Below are 12,185 nucleotides of genomic sequence, written 5' to 3' on the forward strand. Positions count from 1 at the left end.
AGGTGACCTAGTTCTTATCAATTTTCATTACACTTGAGATTTTTCCTTTTTTTTAAATTCCTGCTAATGGTTCTGATACTAATATCTCAAAAACGACAAGAGTTTTGTAGCTTCAGTATGACCAAAACTCCAGACTCACAGCAGTATAACATAAAAACTGTGTGAAGATACAGCCTGATTTAGTATTGTTCATTACTCTGTTACATTTATGTCATTTCAGATTTTCAGATAAAAAGAAAAGAGTGAGGAAGAGACAGAGGAGGTGAAATTAAATGTAGGGACATAAATAGGACCAGAAAGACTGAAGTAAAATGAATGGCTGCTTGTGCCATGAGCCAGCTTTTAATTGCTTTAAAATCTAAATTGTGACCTTGGTTTAAAGCTAGCAACACTGCACCAACCAAACCCAACCAAACCTTGTTTCCGAAGCAAAGGTTTTGTGAAGTTACGCGATGGTATGTTTAGATAGTATGTGGAGGTGAGTCGCATCGCATAGCACTGCTGCTTTATGTGACTGGAAGGTATGAAAACGACGCCATTCTTCGCTGGCGGAGTGAGACCTCTTCACTGACTCCTCTTCTATGACGCCGTAGCAGCCGAGCCTCTGCCGGTTCGCTCCCCTCGCTGTGCATAGCTGGCTGCGTGCTGCAAATCGCCTTCATCGGGAGACAAAGCGAGGCAGAGGTAACACAGGAGCGAAGCTACACCTGTCTGTGGATTTAAAGAGCGACGAAGAGGATTTGAAATTGTCAGTGCTGCGACAGGGATCCGCTCCACACCGCTGGTCAGATAAGAGGTAACCAGATCCGGCGAAGCCGTCTTATTACGCACCCTAAACAGATCAAAGGGCTATCATTTTACGCACAGGGGATATGGCACGTGACGTTAAATAAAACAAGAATGCTGACCTAATTGTTATCGACATGCATTATGGCGGTCAGAATAAACAGAATTTGTCTGGGATTTGGGGGGTTGTAGATCTCCCATGTTTCTGTGCTGACGACTGTTCATTGAAATCATGCAATCTCACATTAACTGATTTAGTGCGGGTTTCATATTTGCCTGCATTTTTAAATTGAATAGTATATGGATTTTGGGAGGTGTGCCGTCTCCTAGACTATAATTAGCATTTATATTATTGCTATATGTGTGCATAAGTGTTTGAAAGCAATGCAGTTTGTTGGCTCAAGTCGATGTGGTGTGGCTTTCTATGTCGCTTAGTGTCTCGGTGCAGTCTCTCTGGATGACATTTCTCCCACTCTCTCTTTCCCCCACTCTTTCTCCCACATACATACAGACATACTTTCCTTCTGCCTTGTCTGCCCCCTTTGTTCAGTACAATGAGCTATGCTGATATTTTAGGTCTTTCAGGTACATTTTTACAGGGCAAATCCCACACTCTGCTACCATTCTCCCTGTCTTGGCTTGCATTTATGCTTCTATTTGTGGAGACACACATGGCTGGTGTGCTTCTGAAGTCTGTAGAAGAGTCTCAACAGATGTTGCAGGTGAGGCTGTGAAATGCACGTCCAGCAGCTAACACAGACAGATGCCATCGCCACCCGTGATGTTTAAACCTCTTTCCTGCATATTTACACTGCCCTCTTTTTTATTGACTCCATATTATTTGAAAAGCAGGTGTAGCAGCCAAGCGTCTGTGCGCTCAGTGTAGGTAACTTGATGGAGTTACCCCGCTCTTCATGCTCAACACTAATGTTATGGGTGTATAGCTGTGTGTGACATATGGAACACACATGCCTCACCTTGTAACAGACCCATATTTATAATATTGAAAGTTATTCATGTCTTTCTTTATTGTATTACATAATTCAGAAACAGTCCGAGTTTCTATCTCAGGCTTAGTCCAGTTCCAGTGGCACATCGATCCAGTTCATCTTATAGATTGGCAGCATAATCCAAGAAAGATGTTAAGATATTCTCAGTTATTTTGTCCCACTTATGCAGAAAATGAATCACTTCTGTACATATTTTTTTAAAATTCCCTCTGTGACAAATATATGAACATTTATGTATGCATTTGTATTTGGCCTAATCATTTGCCTCTTACTTTTTTGACCTAACAGAATTTTCTACAGATTAGAGGCAGATCCATATATTTGCCCAACAGTAACACAGTGCAGGATTTCTGTAGTTTTCTGTGTTCCACTCCCCAATTGGTCATGATTTGTTTAGCTGCACTATGTGCATGGCTGTGTGAATGATGTCCAGCAAACCATGGGGGGAAACAGTCTCTGTAAAACCCGGTGTTGTTAGGAGAGACAGCATTTAGCCTACTTTGGATGGTACAGCCCTCAGTACTAGAAATCCGGCTGAATATATTAAGCCCCCAAAAATGTGACCATCCTATTTTGGACCCAGGCTGGTTTGATTTTGGTAAATTTATTCACAGCATTCTTCCTCTAACCTGATTTCCTGGTTAATGTGTGATGTCACACTGCATCATCATCTTCATCATCATCATCATCATCATGTGACTGGAAAGGACCAAAAAGCTGGCCTGAATCAGCTTTCTATCTGCACTAGTGTGGATTTCACCATTGTTTTCTTCCTGTCACGTGTCTATCATGTAGCTTTTTCTTTTACTGATTTTATTGACAGCTCTTTGTCCAGGTGAGATGTAAAAACAGTCTAGAAAAGCTCTTCAAACTTGATCATCAGTGGAGATCTGATTTAATTGATTGATTATTCCATATGACTGGTTTATATTCCTGTACTATTACAAAAATGCTCCATTGTTCTTTTTCTTCTTTTATCTGGAAATGTTCAGTCTCATCCTGGTCCAGATTACAATTTCCACAAGTTCAGTTCAGGCAAATGGAACAGAAAGCAACAAGTAACCTCGCGGACGAAGATAATAATGACCAACATGTTTCATTGCAAGCAGTGAACATATATAGGAAGGCAGCAATCCCAGTATTGCCTTATATAAAACTGTAAATGAGATTTCCTCCGACTGGCCAGAGCAGGCCATCCTACCTGAGAGTATAACTCACAGTGGTGAGTGTGAAATTTTGAAAGTGATGAACCTCAGAGAAGCACGATATGCAATCAACCGTTCGAAGACATTGAGCAGAAGCATTCATATATGGAATATCTCCATAATCCAACCCTCCATACAGGATGGCAAGATCATTTAGCTTTATACTGCCACTCTACTACACAATTTAACAATGTGCTCCAGCTTCTTCTTATTTTTCGAGCTAAGAGACCCAAACCAGCAGATTAAAGAAAAAGTTAAGACAGACTCAATAAAACAAGAACAAACCATTTTCATAAAATGGTGATCAAGATGGCGCCGAGTATGGCAGCCTCGTCGCGAGCTCCCCCAAGCAACGGCTTTCTTCTGTGTTTAATTTTACTTTTCCTTTATTTTTTCACGAGCAGCACTTGTCTCCTTGTGTACGACCGACAAACCTTACTGGACATAAAAGACGGTCTTTCTTATAACTTTCCGGAGTTCAAGTTTTGCAACACGGACGCTCCGTTTGCAGACCCCCCATTCATCTCACCTGGCCACCTCACCTTGTTCTCTGGCCCTGGAGGCCGCAAACGCCGACGCAGAGGGAGAAGATCTGGCGTTCTGGTTCGACTGAGACGGCGCACTTACAGACCACCGTTACCCAGTTTATTACTGGCTAATATGCAGTCTCTGGAGAACAAGCTGTGCGAGCTTCGGGCACGGATCTCATTCCAGCGAGAGATGCGGGACTGCTGCGTGATCTGCCTCACAGAAACCTGGCTATCGGACAAAGTACCGGACTCCGCAATACAACTACCGGGGTTCTCCGTGCACCGCGCGGACAGGTCACAGGATCTTACTGGGAAAAGCAGAGGCGGTGGTGTGTGTTTCATGATCAACAACAGCTGGTGTGATTATGCGAACGTGCACCCGGTCAAATCCTTCTGCTCACCGGACCTGGAGTACCTGATGATTAAGTGCCGGCCATTCTGGCTACCGAGGGAATTTACAGCAGTGATTATTACGGCTGTTTACATTCCCCCACAAGCCGACACTGACCGAGCACTCAGGGAACTGTACAGCGCGATCAGCAGCGAGGAAACCGCACACCCAGAGGCAGCGTTTATCACAGCCGGAGACTTTAATAAGGGAAACCTGAAGAAAGTCTCACCAAAACTCCATCAACACATCCTTTTCAACACACGTGAAAACCGGCAACTCGACCACTGTTACACCTCTTTCCGGGATGCGTACAAAGCCCTCCCCCGCGCCCCATTCGGCCAATCAGATCACTGCTCCATCCTGCTCCTGCCCGCCTACAGGCAGAAGCTGAAACAGGAAGCTCCAACCCGGAGGGCGGTGCACTGTTGGACGGACCAATCGGAGTCTGCGCTGCGGGACTGTTTTGATCACGCGGACTGGGAAATGTTTCACGTGGCCGCCAGAGACATTGATGAGTACACAGAGTCAGTCTGCGGATTTATCAGGAAATGCGTGGAAGATGTCGTCCCATCCAGAACAGTCAAATCCTTCCCAAATCAAAAACCCTGGATTAACGGAGATGTTCGCGCGGCACTGGCGGCACGGAGCACCGCCTTTGCCTCCGCGAACACATCGGACTACAAACACGCACATTACCAACTCCGGAAGACGATCAAAGCAGCCAAACGTGAGTACAGGGACAGGGTGGAGCAACAGTTTGACAACCCTCGGCGTATGTGGCAGGGACTAAACACGATCACAGACTTTAGAGGGAAAACCAGCACACCGCAGACCACGGCCTCTCTGTGTGAGGATCTAAACGTATTCTACGCTAGATTCGACACAGCGAACACCATGAGACCGGACAGTGTGCGCACCGCGGATGACGTCAGTGCGCACACTGTGTCTGAGGAGGATGTGCGGAAGTGCTTCAGGAAGGTGAACGCACGCAAAGCTACTGGTCCGGACGGGATTCCCGGCCGCGTCCTCAAGTCATGCGCGGCTCAGCTGGCTGGAGTGTTCACGCACATCTTCAACCTTTCCCTCTCTCTGTCTGTAGTCCCAGCCTGCTTCAAAATGGCCACCATCGTCCCTGTACCCAAATCCTCCAGCATCTCCTCATTGAACGACTGGCGACCTGTAGCCCTGACCCCCATCGTAAGCAAATGCTTCGAGAAGCTGGTCAGGGACTTCATCTGCTCTGCACTACCCGACTCACTGGACCCTCTACAGTTTGCATACCGCCACAACAGGTCCACTGATGATGCCATAGCCCTGACACTACATACTGCCCTGTCACACCTGGAGAAGAGAGACACGTATGTGAGAATGCTGTTTGTAGATTACAGCTCAGCATTCAATACCATCGTTCTCTCGAAGCTGGACAGGAAACTGCAGGATCTAGGACTGAGCAGCTCCCTCTGCAGCTGGATCCTTAGCTTCCTGTCTGACAGACGCCAGGTGGTCAGACTGGGCAGCATCACCTCATCCCCCATCACACTGAACACTGGTGCTCCACAGGGGTGTGTACTGAGCCCTCTCCTGTACTCACTCTACACCTACGACTGCACGGCCACTAACAACTCCAACATCATTGTGAAGTTTGCGGACGACACTACAGTGGTGGGTCTTATCACCAACGGTGATGAGACGGCTTACAGGGAGGAGGTCAGCGCCCTGACCCACTGGTGTCAAGACAACCATCTCACCCTCAACGTCGCAAAGACAAAGGAGTTGATAGTGGACTTCCGGAGGTGCAGAGAAGTACACACCCCCATCACCATCAGCGGCGCTGCTGTGGAGAGAGTGAGCAGCTTCCGGTTCCTTGGAGTACATCTGGCTGAGGATCTTACGTGGTCAGTACACACAAACAAAACAGTGAAGAAGGCGCAGCAGCGCCTCTTCTTTCTCAGGAGACTGAAAAGATTCGGCATGAGCCCCCGCATCCTCAGGACCTTCTATCACTGTGCCATTGAGAGCATCCTCACTGGATGCATCACCACCTGGTATGGCAACAACACCGCCTACAACTGCAAAGCTCTCCAGCGAGTAGTGCGGTGCTCTGAACGGATAATTGGAGGTGAGCTTCCCTCCCTCCAAGACATCTACAGGAAGCGCTGCCTGAGGAAAGCGGGGAGGATCATCAAGGACTCCAGTCACCCCAGCCATCAACTGTTCAGACTGCTTCCATCAGGAAGGAGGTTCTGCAGCATCCGGTCCCGTACCAGCAGACTGAGAGACAGCTTCTTCCATCAGGCCATCAGACTGCTGAACACGTCATAGACACCTCAGCTTCACTACTGGAACTTCAACATTATGCACTCCACACTGTATATAAATGCCACTTGTTTTGCACATATTCAACTCTGTATATTTTATATATTTTATTATTATTATTATTATTTTTTTATTTTTATTTTTTTACTATTTAATTTGTAAAAATGTGTATATACACACACACACACACACACACACACACACACACACACACACACACACACGTAGGAAAATATTTAGTATACACATCCAGAAATGCATACACTATTATATATTGTACATATATTTATTAGTTTCAGGTTGGCCATTCTTGTATTTTGCTCGTTTGTGTTGTTGTGTTTGCACATCTCTGTTGCTTGTGAAGCTCGCACACAAGAATTTCACTCGCATGTGCTGTGCCAGTGTGCCTGCACATGTGATGTGACAATAAAAAGTGATTTGATTTAGTGATTTGATTTAAAATGTTATTCACATTAAAATCACTTAGTTTCTGATACAAATACATACGCTGGTGAGTCTTTGCACATATGGTGTCTGTATTCAATTTAAATTTCAACTTTTCATCAGCAGTGGTGCCCAGATATTTGTATTTCTCTACCACCTCAATTTCTTGACCATGAATACAAACGGGGCAGGGATGAAAATCAGTGTTTATGAAAATCAACAACCATTCCCTTTGTTTTAAACACTTTAATGTCAAGAAAGGACTGTCCACACCATGCTACAACTGGGCCACGGTCGTGGTCTGCATCATGGAGCAGAGAGACGAAACAAGTCCCAGTCGGTACAAGGAGAAACAGTTTGGATAGACTCCACTGACCACACTGGAGCCAATATTCGACAGTAGGAAAGGAAATTGTCAGAAATGCTTACCATAGGAGTTTAAATCCATTTCAAAGGAGTGAGAGGATAACTCGTTTAGTCAGGGTGACTGTTTTGTTAGGGCTGCAGCTACCGATTATTTTAGTAATTGAGCAATCTATTTCATCAGATAAGAAATACTTTGGTCTTAGTAATGAGCATAAATATTCAAAAGAAAAAAAACACGCATCTTTCAGAATGAGCTGCTCATTGGTTTCCATTTTTAAAATGGGAATGATTTAAAGTTTAACTGAGGGCATCTCTCCAAAAAAAACCCTGACTAGATCCTTTGATTGTGCGTACGTCCCATGTTGATTTTTTTTTAAAGAAAGTATTTTCTTAAATGCAAAAATATGCAAATAATCTTAAGTACAGACAAAGTCTAATAAGAAAGTTCTATATGCAATCGAAACCAAGGGATAATGTACCTTTACTCTTGTCTTCTTGAAAGGCTTTCTGAGGTTAATAGGAGGCAGGTTTTTGTGCTGCTGAAAACAGACTTTATGTTCTGTTTTCTTAAAGTCTGTTATGAAGAGATTGGATTTAAGACAGGCTCCCCAGATTCAAGATGCTGCGGTGGTGAAGATGAAGATGCTTCACCCAACTGACTTAGAAGATGAATGCAGTTCTAAGTCAGTTGGGTGAAGCCTGTTTCACGAATGACAGAAACACACAGAGATCAGCTTGAGACAAATTTCTAGTATCCTTGAGGCAGCTGTTGATGTTATTTGGTGTTATATAAATAAAAATTTAAAGCAAGCAAAATAGAAGCTCAAAGAAGGCAGAAGATGACTCGACTAGATTAGAAGAAAACTAGAAGAACCCCAACTTTCTTTGGTGACGAAGCTCTGTTGAGCTGAATTTTCCTTTGTTCTATTTATTATTATTTATTATATTTAATTACATGTGTGATTACTTTTAATAACTAGAAAGGGAAGTGAAAGGGTAAACTTTAACCCAAACCAAGTATTTTGGATTTAAACACCATTCCTACAAGACTGCTCAAAGAAGTCCTTCCATTAATTAATGTTTCAGTCTTAAATATATGCAACCTGTCTTTAATAATATCCCATGTACCACAGGCCTGAAAGGTGGGAGGAATTAAAACACTTTTACTTAAAACGCCTCTACTAATTGAAAAGCTGTTGGTTCAATCCCTGGCTGCTCCTGTCTGCATACCAAAGTAATTTTGGATAAGATGCTGCACCCTGAGTTGATTACATCACAGCGTGAATGTTAGAGAAAAAGCACTTAGACCTTAAAAAGGGTCTTGTATGAATGGTTATGTGGGTGGATGAAGGAGACATGTTATATAAAGCATAGAAATTAGAATAGAAAAGCACTATAAATAAACTGGTGGCTTCTTAACACACTCAAGCTAATATGGAGCTCTGTCCTTAGGACAGTTCTATTTACACTTGACATGTTTCCTTATACATTATACATATTGTTAGAAACCATAGCATACATTTGCATTAGTATGCAGGTAATACCCGACATGACACACACAGCTGGATGACCTCCAGTCACCTCCAGCCCTAACCCTAACCTCCTGATTCAGATAAAACTGCGGTTATTGCACTCATAAATACTCTGGATGGGATTACCTCTCCTCCAGTAACACTGTGGGGAATCCTGGAGTCATTCTTGGATATGTCCTTCAGTGTGCGTAATAAACAAATTATTATTCAGAACTGCTGTTATCAGGTTGTTGTAAGTTTGTTGAAAAGTAGTCAGTTGACCCAGAATGTTCCATCGAGAATACTGATGGGGATTTAAAAAGCTAGCATTAAATTAGGAGGGATAAGAAAACAGAATTCACTTGACTGCAAGCTGTAATTTATTGTAATAGTGATGGTAAATTTGATTCTTTTTACTGAATCGAGTGTTAATAAGTCACTCACCAAAGTGAATTGTTTTTTTTGAGTCATTTGAGTCACTGAGTCAGTCGACCAGAGAGTGCAAAAAATGTACATTTTCACTCAAACTTAATTTGTTTCTCTTTTCATGTAAATCCTACTGCTAAGATGAGTGATTGAAAAAGAAAACAACTATTTTATAGAGCAAAAAGAGCAAAAAAAAAATTTATAAAGGGAACATTTATATTATTTATTTTTATTTAATTTTATTAGTATTTTCCTCAAATGTGTTAAATATATATTTTCTCATCTAAATGTCCACTGAGCTGTGAGCCAGGGGGCGGTAATGCGCCTTAACATTGGTTGTCAACCAAGAAGAAGAAGCTGTGAGCCAGGAGGGAGGGGGTGAGTAACTTAAATGTGGTGTTAGCATGTTAGCAGAGCGATGCTACTGTGAACTGAGGAGCTGTTGTCTTGATGTGAGCTTCTACTCAGGGTTTTTTCTTCCATTTCAGAGCAGAAATGTTTTTGTTAAGAAACTGTTGTTTTTCCCCCCACAATTTTAATTATAAGCTAGATATATTTCTACTAATGAAATGAGTTTGCTAACAGCAACAGGGATGAGTCAGTGAGTCAGTTGGGCTTGTGAATCATGATTCACGAGTCAGTAAAGTGATTCGTTCATGATTCGCGCATCACTATACTGTAATATAATGGTGGGATTTTACACACTGTACCTTTTAAGTCATCCAGCAGACTGTTCAAATTACAAGGGGAAATTCCATTAATAAAATTATTTTTTTTCTATGTATTGCACGTGTGTAAAGTTGCAAAGTGAATGGACTGCTTAATCTTCAGTAGATTTTATTTATTTATTTATTTTTCACATTGGGTTCTTTAAGTTTTTCATTTCATTATCCACAGTTCCTGTTTAATGATGGAGGGCAGGTATTTTCATAGTGACAGCAGGTACCTGATTAAGAACATATTCCTATTAAGTTTAGCATAACTTAGCGGTTTACTTTTATCAATAACTAAAATAAACTTGTGACTCTGTGGGAGCCTGCACGATACACTACTTTTATCCAAATCAGTCATTTCTGTGTACTGTGTCCACTATTTGGTATTTACATCGTTTACTTTTGAATTTCACATCGACAGCGGCTTGTATCTGTTTCTTGCATGCCTTCGTAACCTGTGTGTTTATGCCTCAAGTGGTTTTGTTGGTTTCCACCTTTAGCGTGGACTCATTTGGGCTTGTCTTGCTGTTATATGCACTAAGGAATATTCATAGTGTTGCTATATCGCTGATATATTGGCCAGAGGGGCCGATGGCGCGATATGGCAGCCTTGCTTCTGTCAGTCTGCCCCAAGGCAGCAGTGGCTGTAGCTTGCCTCCACCAGTGTGTGAATGTGAGAGTGAATGAATAGTGGAATTGTAAAGCGCTTTGGGTGACTTGAAAAGCGCTATATAAATCCAATCCATTATTATTATTATTATTATTATTATTATTATTATATAATTTTTGATTACGTGGTGTCCAGTGTTGGGTAAGTTACTTTAAATTAGTAACTTAGTTACATTACTAGTTACTTCTATCAAAAGTAACTCCATTACTTCAAGTTACTCATTACTTTCAGAGTAACTAGTTACAAGGGAATATGTCTGTGAAGGTTCTAGGGAAAGTAACTTTTGGTTTTACTCAGAATTCTGTTAATGTGTTGCTAACTGGATACCCAGCAACTGCCAGTCTTCTAGCTTGCTTACTTGCCACAGTGCACTGTGCCACCTACCAATAGAAAAGAAAAAATAATGTGCACATTTCCACGAGAGAAATCCCACGCCAGGACCGTCGTTGTTCGCCGCCATGATTCTAGCCTACGTCATGTGCGCTTTTTGTTGTAAGATTCAGATAATTATTTTTTAAAAGCGAGACATTGTAAATGAGAATAAGAAAGAAAAGTATTTCTTTGTGCCCCCCTCTCCCTGTTAATGCCCTACCTGCCCCCTGGCAACACTTTGCTAGATCCGCCCCTGCACAGTTACCAGCTGTCAGCTACGTAGAAAAAGGATCCTGGTGTTATTTGTCTCTCAGAAACAGTTCATAACTTCAACTCATCCATGTCACCTAAAAGGTAAACCTGTTTCTCCATCACCTGTTCAGCTCTGATGATTCAGTGAGGACATCTCCTGGTTTCATCTTCATGTTTCCCTCTCACCACATATCCAAACCGGCATCATGACCAGCAGCTTTATAGCTGTGGCTCCAGCAAACATCAGCTGATACTAGAAATTAATATTAAATACATTCTAACAACAGCTGATCAAGCTTAAACGTGCTGCTGTTGTTTAGCGTGACATCTGCTGGTTTCCTCTTTCTGGCGCAAAGTGGGCGATAAACAAACGAGAGAGACGATCAGCTGATCATTGATCAGTTTCATGACTGAAGTAGAAACAGGAAAAGGGAGGGGAGAGAATGAGAGAAGAAGAGGCAGCTGTGCAGCGTAACGACAGAATAACTCCAGCTTTGTGTCTTTTTCAGCTGAAGTCCGGGACAAACTGTTCCTTTTCACCTCAATAAGAAACGAGTAATATTTTCTCTGAATACGAGACGATTCCATTTTTTACAGGACTATTAATTAACCTTTTGAACAAAATAAAGTTCAACATTAGTAACATAGCACCACCCAGCTGTATAGAAACCCCGTCATGCTAGCTAGCACGCAGTACGAAAAAGTCATCACAACGAAAACAAACTCCACCTAAACTTGGTTCATATCTGACCCAGATAGACTGCAGGTCATAACTTCTTACCTGAAGTTCAGTTCACCTGACACTCGGACCAGCGCCCGCCTCGGGTCTCTCCTCCTGCCTCCCTTTTCCTTCATCCACCTGCTGGCCTCCACCACTTGCTAATGTTACTGAATCTGAGGAAGCTCCGCGATAGCCACCACACAAAGTAACGAGCAACGAGCCTATCTAAATCCCAGTAACGAGTAACGCGTTCCTGGTTTTGGCATAATAACTAGTTACCGTGCTCGTTACCACAATAATAATGTAGTTGCTGTAAAGCATTACTTAATAGTGCGTTAGTCCCAACACTGGTGGTGTCACATAAAAATTATACCGATATAACGAATGGTATGGCACTAGCTCTCATTGCATTATATCACCTCTGTCAGTGCGCCCCAGGGCAGCTGTGGCTACAATGTAGCTGCCATCACAC

General features: G+C 42.7%; 1 protein-coding gene across 4 annotated transcripts in view; it reads left to right on the forward strand.

Moving 5' to 3' along the window:
• The first annotated feature begins 555 nt into the window (after positions 1 to 555).
• The window catches only part of LOC146575264 (junction plakoglobin a-like), a 135,796-nt gene continuing 124,166 nt past the window's right edge, over positions 556 to 12,185 (forward strand). For all 4 annotated transcript variants that reach the window (XM_085269921.1, XM_085269923.1, XM_085269922.1 and 1 more), the window contains exon 1: positions 556 to 796. The gene's annotated coding sequence lies outside the window, so the exon portion shown is untranslated. The remainder of the gene's footprint in view (positions 797 to 12,185) is intronic.

The sequence above is a fragment of the Mchenga conophoros genome, linkage group LG4 (genome assembly GCF_057382185.1).
Source record: "Mchenga conophoros isolate Kocher_MC1m ecotype Shallow Benthic linkage group LG4, M_conophoros_male_GT1.1, whole genome shotgun sequence".
In the NCBI taxonomy this organism is placed as follows: Eukaryota; Metazoa; Chordata; class Actinopteri; order Cichliformes; family Cichlidae; genus Mchenga; species Mchenga conophoros.